General features: G+C 39.1%; 1 protein-coding gene across 1 annotated transcript in view; it reads left to right on the top strand.

Annotated features, from left to right (window-relative positions):
• MYOF (myoferlin) overlaps positions 1-12,152 on the top strand; it is a 182,985-nt gene that overhangs the window by 32,122 nt on the left and 138,711 nt on the right. The window lies entirely within an intron of this gene.

Genomic DNA, 12,152 nt, shown 5'->3' with positions numbered 1-12,152 from the left:
ACTTTTCCCCTATACCTAAGAGACTGCAAACATCAAGCCATCATTTATCTGTCCAATTTGGCACTGTCATGGAAACAAATTGACAGTTCTGAAATATTTTTGCTTAGTTTCATATAGTCACTTCCTACCTCTAGTGTTTTATCTCAACTGCAACTATATGGATCCAAGCAGAAGCATTTTTTCTTCTAGTTATATATGATCCACACACATCTCATTTATTCTAACTTTCCATCTTACTTCCACTTTAATACCTTATTGGTTTTGTAAGTCCAATAAACCTAAATCAAAGTTCTTGTCTTACTACTTCTACCAGTTAAATGAAGGCAGATCAGAATGGTGCCCATGATGGCACTGAGAAATATTCTATTGGTACAGCTCAAAGTTTAGTGAGATAGTAAATTCATCAGTCCTTGGCCTGGACATTGACATTTATAGAATTATAACCCAATCCTAGGTTACTGATTAAAACTAACCATCCTTACAAAGAAAGAATAATTAATATCTGAATACTTGTTATTCTTCAGTGCAAATAAAGGCATTATGGGGAAATATTCTAGATCTCTCATTAGTGAATTCTTTTTCATGTCATACCATATAAGAAATCAATTTTATAAGCTTAATTATTTTGTTTTGGCCTGTTTTGTTTTGGGGGACACACACAGTTGTGTTCAGAGCTTACTCCTGACTTTGAAGTAGGGATCATCCTGTTGGGCTTGGATTATGTGGGGTGCTTGGGGTGCTGTGTGAAATTAGAGTGCTCTACCTGTTGTACTATCTCTCTTGCCTACTTTATATCCTTAATTCTATGATGTCATTGATCATAAGATGCCCACTATTCAGCACCAGGTTTTGGGTTTTTAAAAAAATGATATAAGAAGAATGGTTCTTCTTAAATGTTTCAAGAAGAAACAGTCCAGCGTTTAGTAATATCAGTGTACTAAAAAATGTGAGTTGGCCTCGGGTACATTTGATATACTATGACCCAGCTATACCACTCCTAGGGATATACTCTAGGAAAACAAAAACACAAAAATTCCCTCTGCATGCCTATGTTTATTGCAGCTTTATTTACAATAGCCAGAATCTAGAAATTTCTAAAGAAATTGTGGTACATATGCACAATGGAATACTATGCAACTGTCAGGAAAAATGAAGTCATTAAATTTTCCTATACATGGATGAACCTGAAAATTATTATGCTGAGTTAGAAGGAGAGATATAGGCACAGGATAGTCTCACTCATTTGTGGGATTTAAGAAAAATAAAAGATAGGATGGTAATAATACCCAGAGACAATATAGCTGAGGTTTGAAAGGACCAGCCCATGATATGAAGCTTACCACAAAGATTGGTGAGCACAGTTAGAAATAACTACACCAACAACTATCATGATATTGGTAGTGAGTGAGAGAAATAGAATGCCTGTCTCGAAGACAGGCAGGGGGTGGGGGAGGAGGGAGATGGGGGGCATTGGTGGTGGGAAGGTTGAATTGGTGAAGGGGGATGTACATTTGTAATCATGGTGTTTAAATAAATATATTAATTAAACAAGGAGCTGGAGAGATAGCATGGAAGTAAGGTGTTTGCCTTGTACGCAGAAGGTCGGTGGTTCAAATTCTGGCATCCCATATGGTCCCCCGAGCCTGCCAGGAGCGGTTTCTGAGCATAGAGCCAGTAGTAACCTCTGAGCGCTGCCTGGTGTGACCCAAAAACCAAAAAAAAAAAAAAAAAAAAAAAAAGTTGGAATAAGAACAATAAATTAGAAGGAATTAGTTGAGATAGGCTGACCATATGCCCTTAGTTGCTGGAGATAATCCTGCTTATTGTCTCAACCCAAGGTAATTAATGTCCCTGTTGCTGTGAGCAGTGGCTTGATTTGGACAGTAAATTGGTTGGTTATGCTAGTTATCATGGTCTTCCACTTAGGTATCAGACTGAAAAAGCCTAGAGACATTTAACTCTGGCCGTACTTCAAAAGTGCCCATGTTCACCTTTGTTGAATTCCCTTTTCATGTCTCCCATTGCTAACCAATGTTCCTTACAGTGCTTCCCTCTCTTTACACTGTATTAATACATTCTAGTAGGTTCTGGCCCTACTCTTTTAGACTGAAAATCATACAGACTTTTAAAGGTTATGTTGAATATGCCAGTTTTGAACAAAGTATGTGATTATTTACCTCTCTAACTTTCAATTTATTTCCTATATTTCTAAATTCTGGGATAAGTGGATATTTGAGTCTCTTGGTAAGTTTCTTTCTATTATTAATAATAGACTTTTCTTTCTTCTGCAAATGGTACTACTGTTTCTGTTCTAAGCAAGATCCCTCCATCCCTCCATCAGAAATTTAATGTGGCCACATCTGTAGTTTAAATTTTTCTAGTAACCTTACTAAAAAAAAAGAAAAAGGTTATATTAATACATTTTATTTGATTAAGAGTATTTGACACATTATCTTTTCAGTATGTTAAAAGTCATTGAGATGTATATGTGCATTTTTTCACCCTGTCTTTGAAATGCTGTACTTTATACTTAGGCAAATATAGTTGGTAGTTTTAATGTTATATTTCTTTGGTCTCTACATCTCTGTGCATTCTATTGCTTAATCTTAATTATTCTTTCCATTTTATCTGTGCCATGTGCTTTCTCACCCATGATCACAGATACCAAATCAGTTTAGATCATTTTCATTTATTTTAACATGGCAATGAAACATTATCTAAAGATTACATAAAGATAAAAAAAATTGTGAAGAGACAAATAATTTCCACTCATGTTTGGATATTTACTGTCATGGTAATAGACTCAAGCAGGAAGGACAGTGTATGGTGAAGGAGCAGAAGGTCTGGGTTCAAATCCCAGCTCTACCACTTACTAGGTAGACTGTGTCCTGAGTTTTCTCACCTGGCCTTGGAGTTCTCTTTAGTGTTTCACAGTTCTTACTTTTCTGGATATAGTCATGTTTGAGGGAATTCAGAAAACAACTATAAAAAAACACATGTGGGTTAGGTTCTGCAGAGTGCTATAAGCTAGGAAGAAACTATTAAAGCTTAGAAAAAACTAAGAGCTATTAAAAAGATTAAGTTCTTACCTTTTCCTGACCAACCCTTTTTAAATCCCTGATACCACATTTGGTCCTCTGAACACAGAACCAGGAATAAACCCTGTGCTTTACCAAATCTGACCCAAACCAAAATGTAATTTAAAAAAATAGCAGTAAAATAGTGATTAAAGGTAGAAGACAAGCTCTGATTTAATGAGGTGGTGATAGGCAATGAATAATGAGTAGTAATGAGTAGTGATCTTAAGTGAAGGAATGAATCCCCCCTTTCCAGTTCTCTGAAGAGAAAGGATATCCCAGGCAGAGGGAACAGCAAGTGCAAATAATGAGGCAAAAGTGGGTTTTGGGGATCTTGGAGAATTGTTGAGCAGGTGAGTCAGGTAGAATACAAGAACACAAGGGACTAGAACAATGAAAAAGAGAGGATCTCAACAAAACCACAACACATGAGGTGAGTGACAGAGGGACTTAGATTTCTATCCTAACACAATGGGAATCCACTGGACAAGTTATATGGATATACTGTAATCTGACTTTTGTTCTAAAACATCCTTTAAGGGCCTGGAGAGATAGCACAGCGGCTCTTGCCTTGCAAGCAGCCAATCCAGGACCAAAGGTGATTGGTTCAAATCCCAGTGTCCCACATAATCCCCCGTGCCTGCCAGGAGCTATTTCTGAGCAGACAGCCAGGAGTAACCCCTGAGCACCGCCAGGTGTGACCCCCCCCAAAAAAAATCCTTTAAATTGGCTGGTGGAGACAGAGCCAAGCTGAGAAGCAAGGTACTGGAAGTTCTGGAAGATTATTATGTATTTATCTGAGACCTGTTGAAAAGACATCAGTGGCCTTCCTTGGTGGAGAGAGGACAGATTCTCATCTGAATCCATATTTTGGGTATATCAGGGAGATAGAGTTAAAGGTCAATGTGTTTGATTCCCAGCATTTTTTTTTTTTTTTTACATATTGAATAAAGGAAAAAGAGCAGGTCCTCTTATAAGGGAGTCCTTCTAAAGTCTGGGGCTATACCTGTATTTACTGAGATATGATGCACTCCATGTTATAAAGCGTGTTGAACAAAAAGTCCAAACATAAGGGAAGTGACTGGCATTTTGATAACTTTTAGGCATAACAGAAAAGGGTTAGTCCTTGATCAATGATTGAGCTATTCTTCACCACTCTTAACCATTCCGGGGAGATCCTCTCCTCCAATTTTCCCGGGTATCCTTTTCTCTACAATCCTCTGAGTCTTCATACTCTCTGGCAGTTCTTTTTTCTGAAAGAAAAAAAAAAACGTACCTATCCCATATCTAAATCTTTCAAGGACCTGTGGCTTGAAAGTGTAGTTATCATATGCACAGACACAGAGAGACAGACAGACAGACAGACAGGCAGGCAGGCAGGCAGGCAGACAGACAGACAGACAGACAGACACACACACACACACACACACACACACACACACACACACACACACACACACACCCCTCAAGCATTGTCCTGGGGCCATGGGTGATGCAGCTAATAGAGCAAAAATGGGATTGTATGGCAGCAACAGAGGGGAGACCTTCTGAATTGGGAAATGAATTTTCTGACCTGCAAATTTCCTTGAAATTTTGTTGAGTGCTTTGTAGTAAGAGACTAACCCTGAGTTGACTTGGAATGATAACATCCCATCTTAATATGTTTTTATTGAACCAAAAAAAAGCACTGGGAATCCTGACCTTTGGACTTGACTTCACCCACTAAACAATGCCTTCTCCTTGTTCACCTTACCCATACATTGCAGGAAGGAAAAAAAAAAGCCCATCTGGTAATATGCTGTTTGTCCAAAATATTCATCCAAAATCTTTGTGTATTTAACCCCAGGTTTTTTGGTTTGCTTTCTCTGGAAGATTCTGAGGACTTAGAGACTCTTCTGGCTGCCTTTCACTCTCCACCTGGAAGGGCTGGGTGGGGGCAAAGGAGGTTTCTACCAGCCAAAGGAATGTCCTGCCTGCAGACTGTTCTTTGTTGCCATGGAGACTGGCTGTGTAAATAAGGCTCTCATTCTGCATCTGGGGCCTGTAAGCAAACAGTGCCAGGAGGCTGACTGGCTTTGCCCCGTTTATTGCCACACCCACAGTGGCTTGGGCCTGAGGTCCTTGAAGCCAGTAAAATTCTGGCTTCAGTTCCATGAGGGAACTGGTAAGCTCAGAGCACACTCAATTGTTTCTCCCTTCCCAATCTTCAGATAAGCCAAAGAAGCCTATTGGTCATGTGCTGACCCTGCTATTTACGCTGAAATTCAGAGAGGAGGATTTCTCCAGAGATTGATGCATGAGAGAGTCCCCTTGCAGATAGGCAATGAGGTATGGTTCAGCAAGGATTGAGCACATCTGATAGTGTTGATACACTCAGTTCTCACTGACATCTAATAGGACAAACTCTATTTTTCCTCAAAGGTCTTTAATCATCTGTTCAACGTCAGGGTCACTCTTAACTACGGTTATACTAACAACTTCAGACCATATATAGGGCCTGCAATAAAGATGGAATGATTGAAAAAGGCAAGGCCTGTGACTCTTAAGTATTGCTCAAATACCTGGACAATGTTGTGGTGTTACTCAGAACTTGCAAAGCAGGGGACCACTAGAACTACCCTAACAGTGCTTGGAGAGAGTGTGTGTGTGTGTGTGTGTGTGTGTGTGTGTGTGTGTGTGTGTGTGTGTGTGTGTGTGTGTGTGTGTGTGTAAAATTCCAGAATACATTGTTGATGTTGGAGGAGGGGGATGTGGTACCAGGAGTTAAACCAGGATCTAGTCCACGCAAAGCATGGACCCTTAACCTCTAAACTGTTTCCAAAACCCTGATTATTTTGGAATTTTATACAGAAAAAGTCATCGTTCTAATTAAAAAATTAAGAACATTTACCATCAGGTGGTTGCCAGCTGTTCTGTAGTTTAAAATGCTAAGTAGAGTTTTATTATTGAGTAGAGCATCTCTATGCTCTTGCTTTCCCATGAACCAAATGTGGTTAGATCAATAGTTCTGTCTCAGTTGATCTTTACAATGATTCTGAGAAACATAGATGAGACTGAAAGCTCAGAGAGGTTGAGGCGGGGACTCTAACCTGTTGATGATTAGGTTCTGCTGTGAATGCCTTCAGAAACCTGGAGGCATGAAAGTGGATATTTTCCCAAAGTTCCTGTGTTTGTACATGTGTGCGCAATGCATACACTTGTGCCAGGGAAGAAAAAGAAATACCAAGTAAGATGTGCACTTTTGAAATTCCTGTGCATCCATGCCTTCCTCAAACTTCGGGAGATATCAACATTTTATCATCAGCCTCAGAATTTTTCACCACCCTTTTTAGACTAGCTTCTGCCTGGGCTCTTCATCTCACAGTCTTGTTTGAGTTCTTGGAGCATTTCTGGTTTGGGAACTCTTGGAAGCATGGCATGATAGGATGAGTACATAGGAACATTTGGGGTAGAATTTAGTAGTGTAGAATTTAGAATTTCAAGGATATGTGTGTGCATTCATATTCTCTCTCTCTTTTTTTTTTTAGTTCAGCAATAACCAGCTGAACTTCATTTTTCTTTTCTATTGCCTAATTTTTTTTTTTTTTTTTTGGTTTTTGGGCCACACCCTGTGACGCTCAGGGGTTACTCCTGGCTATGCGCTCAGAAGTTGCTCCTGGCTTCTTGGGGGACCATATGGGACGCCGGGGGATCGAACCGCGGTCCGTCCTAGGCTAGCGCAGGTAAGGCAGGCACCTTACCTTTAGCGCCACCGCCCGGCCCCTATTGCCTGATATTTTAAGCCAAGAAAGATAAGTCACATGTAGCTGTGCTCTGGAAACTTAGAAAAATAAACATCATATGTTTGAATATTTTAAATAACTTCAAACTATCTCATAGGAAATAGGAGATAGAGAGAAAGAGAGAGAGAGAGAAAAGAAAGATAGAGATAGATAATAGAGTCCTAACCCTGTGGGTTACTAGGGGCTTGAGTAAGAATTCTCATTCTTAAAGTTATCTGAGTTTGAATGTTCCTTTCAGCTAAGATAGGAGGGGACAATCTAAAGATGTAAATTCTAGAGGATGGAGAGCAAGAAAGGGGAGAAAAGAGAAAAGTAGGAATAGGCTGTAGAGATTTACAAAGACTTCCTTTGGCTATCTCTCAATATGTTCATCATTGAAGTGATTTTTCTGAGGTATGGACAAGAATCAATTGAAGAAAGAGACAGAGCAACTCTTGAAAAGCACACACAGCTGGGAACAGTTTATATTCCCATCAGCCAGAATGGATAAACTATATGAATTATGGAGTTTGAGTAGAGTGCTCAGAATGTCTTTACCACAATTTTGTGAAGGAAAAAAATATACATATTAGTAGATTAAATTATTGGTAGGCTTGCACAATAATATTAACATTATAGTTAGATCAAGGAATGTAGGACAGTATTTGCACATGTTAAAAGGGATGTGAAAGATAGTAAAGAAGTCCAAATTGAACTTCTAGAGATGTAAATTACCGTGTCTGAGATAAAATAGCCATAATGATTCTTCTCGGAGTTTTCATTTCTTGTGTTTTTATTCCCCTCCACCATATGTGCATTCAAAAACCCACATACTCAATGAAAATCTAAGTTAGAAATGTCATCTGCATGTATATTACTGTATGAGGCTTTTGTTTGGCTGTAGCATGAGAGAAAGAAACAGACCTTAGGATAACACTTTGCCTTGTAGAATATTTACCCAAGTCTTGCAGAAGAGATGTGTCACTTATATAGTCAAGAGATTAGCTTTAATTTGGGAAATATTGTAGCCAAATTGATGTTTCTTCATGTTTATAATGAGACTATAATACTTCCTTCTAACCAATAAACATAGGGCAGTTTAATATGCTGATACCAGAGTGTACCACTGGTGACTTTCACTTGAATGTGGTTTGATTTACACAAATTACAATGTCAGTATTATGCATTAATTAAGAAAAAAACAAGGAAGCTTCAGCAGGTGACATGAGGAATGGCATGGCTCCATGCTATAGACTTTTTGGCCAAGTTTAGTGGAAGATGTAGCCTCCTGCTGCCCCTCACAGCGTTCTCTCTCCTTCCTCCCGGACCCCCAGGGTTACTTCTGGCTGCCTGCCCAGGATGCCAGCAAGGTGGGTGCTGGGGAGGAGTTTAAAGGGGATCCCCGCTCTCCCCCATTATGCATCAGAGGGGTGGATTGGGGAGGGGACTGGTGAACTTCCCTTCCTACTAATCCCTATTCTCAAGCATCATGGGAGCTATCACCTTCAAGCATAAAATTTATATATATATATATATATATATAAAGTTTATATAGATATAGATATATAATTTATATAGATATTTATATAGTTTAATCCACTTTGCATTATACAGTATAGATAGTTAAATAGGATATCATAGGTGTTCCTCTATGTTTACAATATACAGAATATCCATGTTGTATTAGTCCCTTCCCCCATTGGCTCATCACCTTACAGGCTCATTTTTAGTCCTTTACTCTCACCCCCACTGTCTATTACCCCACATGTAACATTTTTACCCTCAGCTCTTTGCTCCTTATGAGGCAGATTTTTATCCTCACTCAAGCTAACTGCCAGCCAGCTCCCAAAATGAAAAAAATAGACTCAGCCTGAGAAGAAACCAAAACTCTATTCCTATCAATCTATTATCAATGAACTCCTATCCTCCACCTCCCTTCACTGGGTACCTGTGCTTGCTACCATAATCAGATTCTGAGAAGTCCCACTCAAAGACATTTCCTGATATGGGACTACTGGGAATTGTTTACAGACTCCAGATGGCCAAATCAGAGACCAAAGTAGTGTCCCGGAATCAACACTCCTCCCCCCCCCCCCCCGACTATTTCTAAAACATAAAAGGGACATGTGTATCTCCTTTGTATATCTTAGATGTATTCCCTTAACATCGGGGGCTTTTGTTTGTTTGTTTGCTTGCTTGCTTTTTCCCCTTTGGGATCTGTTCAATAAGAAATGCTAGTAGAAGAGTATCTTTGTTTAGAATTCATGTTAGAAACAAGTTATGGGGAATGTTGGACTTGTTCCCTCGGCCCCCAGATGCACTAACAGTACCTTGTGGCATTGTTTCTCTTTTGCATAGGCACATTAAAATGGGAAAATATCACACACACGAATAAGTTCTTATGTAATAGAGAAGGGAACACAAATTTTGTAATTCAATTAGGCATCATACCCTGAACATTGGCATAATGATTTGGCTTAGGCCTCAAAAGAATGGGCATTGCCCATACACCCCTGAACAATGGATACCATCTATAGAAACAACCACAATTATCTATAACATTACCAGGATGCAAACTTCTACCAGGGAAGACCCTACCACTGCTTTGGCATTGACTTACTCCAAAGAGTGCTCTCAACACCCAGATGACTTAGCAACAACTTGCTTGCAGGGCAGGTCTCTCTGCATCTAATGATGAGGTGAAACTAGAGAATGCTCCACATCAGCCTGACTTTGATGAAGGAAATGCACAGAAACCAGAATCTTTAACTATAGGAACCTGACACCAACAACAGCTAATGTGTGAAAAGTTTCACTGGGACCACAGGATTTGGGCAGACTGGTATGCCTGGAGCTGTGTCGGTCTTATGCCAATAAACTTCAGGAGTGAGGCCTATTGTAATCAGGCCAAGGATTTTTTTTCTGTTTTCACCATATTTTTCTGGGCCTATGCAAACAATGGCAATTGCCACTTTAACACCTTTACTACTGTATTTTTTTAACACTTATCCTTTAAGAAAGAAAGAATAAAAAAAGCAGCTTACTGAACTTAAAAAAATACTGTAGTAGAAAAAAAAGAAAAAACTTTGATTTTCCAAACAGCATAGTAAATAATATCTGTTGTGGGTTTACCTGTGTCAGGTATTATGCTACAACTCCTTCGCACATAATGACATTTTGTTTCTAAATTATTCTGAGGGACTGGTGAGATAGTAAAAAAGGTAAGGAACTTATCTTGCACATTGCCAACCCAGGTTCTATCCATATGCGTTCATATTGTCCTTAGACTACCTCTAGGAATAATTCTTGAGTGCAGAGTCAGGAGTAACACTTGCACCTTGCTGGTATGATTCAAAATCCAATAAATTAATAAATAAAAATATTCTAAGTCAGACAGGCTTTTTATTTTAACCTACTTATGGATGAGGAAAAAGTGGGCTCAGCAAAGTTGACCAAATTGTTTAAAGTCAGTCATCTAAGTGGAAGCGAATGAAGGCAGCACAGGTATGCAGAAACCTTATAAAGAGCACATACCTTCCTCCAAGGTTTTTGTGTGTGTCTCTCTGTGTGTATTTAGGGGTATGTGTAAGAGTAGGAGTGTAAGTATAAGGGTGTATTTGAAGGGGTCTGGGGAATAGGATTGGAGAGCAAGAGAACAGCGCGCGCGCACGCACGTGTGCGCACACACACACACACACACACACAAATGTGGTAATAACGAATACTATAAAATTAGAAAAGAAGACGGAAAAGCTTGGGTTGTGAAAAATTTTCATTTTCTTGTTAGAATATTTTATTAATGTAAATTAGAGCAAACAGAAAGGCTGTGGCTGGGGATTAAATCTGTTTGGTAGAGCAAAATATGGTATTGCGTATGGAAACGTTCATTTCCAAGACCTTCAGGGTTTAAAAGCTTCAGTTTCTCCAATCACTTATACTGAGTTCTGACAGCCACATAGGAACAAGATTAGTTTGGTGATCCTTGGAGCCTTGTCTCTTTTTCTCAAGTAAAAAAATAGAGAGGTTGAGGTTGGTTTTCTACTGGTGTCATTTCTCAGGCTGTGTGAAAATCTAAATAAAAGCAGATGTTACTGTGGAGCAGGAATTTCCATTTTGATTGCTTTCTGGTCCCATATTTTTACTAAAGCAGTGAAAATATCAAAGCTCGCTTGTTCTAGAAATCTCCAAATGCAGGATAGATTCAATTAAGTACCTGCCACAATTCTGCTGGTATCTGTTAAGCTCTTGTGAGTAACTAAAGGTGGTCTCCATCCTGGAGACACCAGAGATGGGGAAAGAAAGGCATTGCATAGTGGCAAGAGCTGCAATTATCTCCTAATTGCACTTGAAGTACCATCATTGAAGAGCAAGTTTTGTAATTTGTAAGTCATTTCTGAGATCATTGGACTGTCTGCAAGGAAGCATAAATTAATAATAATTAATTTTAAATAATAATTATTATTTTAAATAATAATTTATTTAAAAATAATTAATTTAAATAATAATTATTTTAAATAATTCTACTTGAGAACAGGTCAGCCATACCTGGTGATGTTCAGGGCTCACTTCTGGTTCTGCCCTTAGGGATCACTCCTGGCTGCTGAAGGCATCACATGTAAAGCTACAGATCAAATTCATGTCATTCACATGTAGAGCAAGCACCAAATGGGACTTGAGTTACAAGATGCAATAATATATATAATAAGCAAATATCAGAAATATCAGCAAATATCAGAAATGTGAACGTGATTTTATTTATTTATTTATTTATTTATTTTGTTTTTGGGTCACACCCGGCAGTGCTCAGAGATTACTCCTGACTCTGCACTCAGAAATCGCTCCTGCTGGGGCCAAAGAGATAGCATGGAGGTAGGGCATTTGTCTTGCATGCAGAAGGACAGTGGATCAAATTCTGGCATCCCATATGGTTTCCCGAGCCTGCCAGGAGCGATTTCTGAGCATAGAACCAGGAGTAACACCTGAGTACTGCCGGGTGTGACCCAACACAAACAAACAAAAACAAAACAAAACAACAAAAAAGAAATCACTCCTGGCAGACTCATGGGGACCACATGAGATGCCAGAAATCGAACCTAGGCTTTCCTGGATCAGCTACATGCTAGGTAAAAGCCCTACCACTGTGCTATCTTTTTGGCCCCAGTGAATGTGACTTTAAAAATAACAAAACTAGAGAGGAAGAAGGAAAACATTTAAGTGAAATGTATGTTTGCATGGGTCTGGTTCATACTGTTTAGAGAAGATTTTGATAAAGAGATTTGCTTTAGGGGTCTGTTTTACAGAGAAGCATCTTATG

Source organism: Suncus etruscus, chromosome 17, assembly GCF_024139225.1.
Source record: "Suncus etruscus isolate mSunEtr1 chromosome 17, mSunEtr1.pri.cur, whole genome shotgun sequence".
Taxonomy (NCBI): Eukaryota; Metazoa; Chordata; class Mammalia; order Eulipotyphla; family Soricidae; genus Suncus; species Suncus etruscus.
The sequence above is the reverse complement of the archived record's forward strand: the minus strand, read 5'-3'. Positions and strand labels throughout refer to the sequence as shown.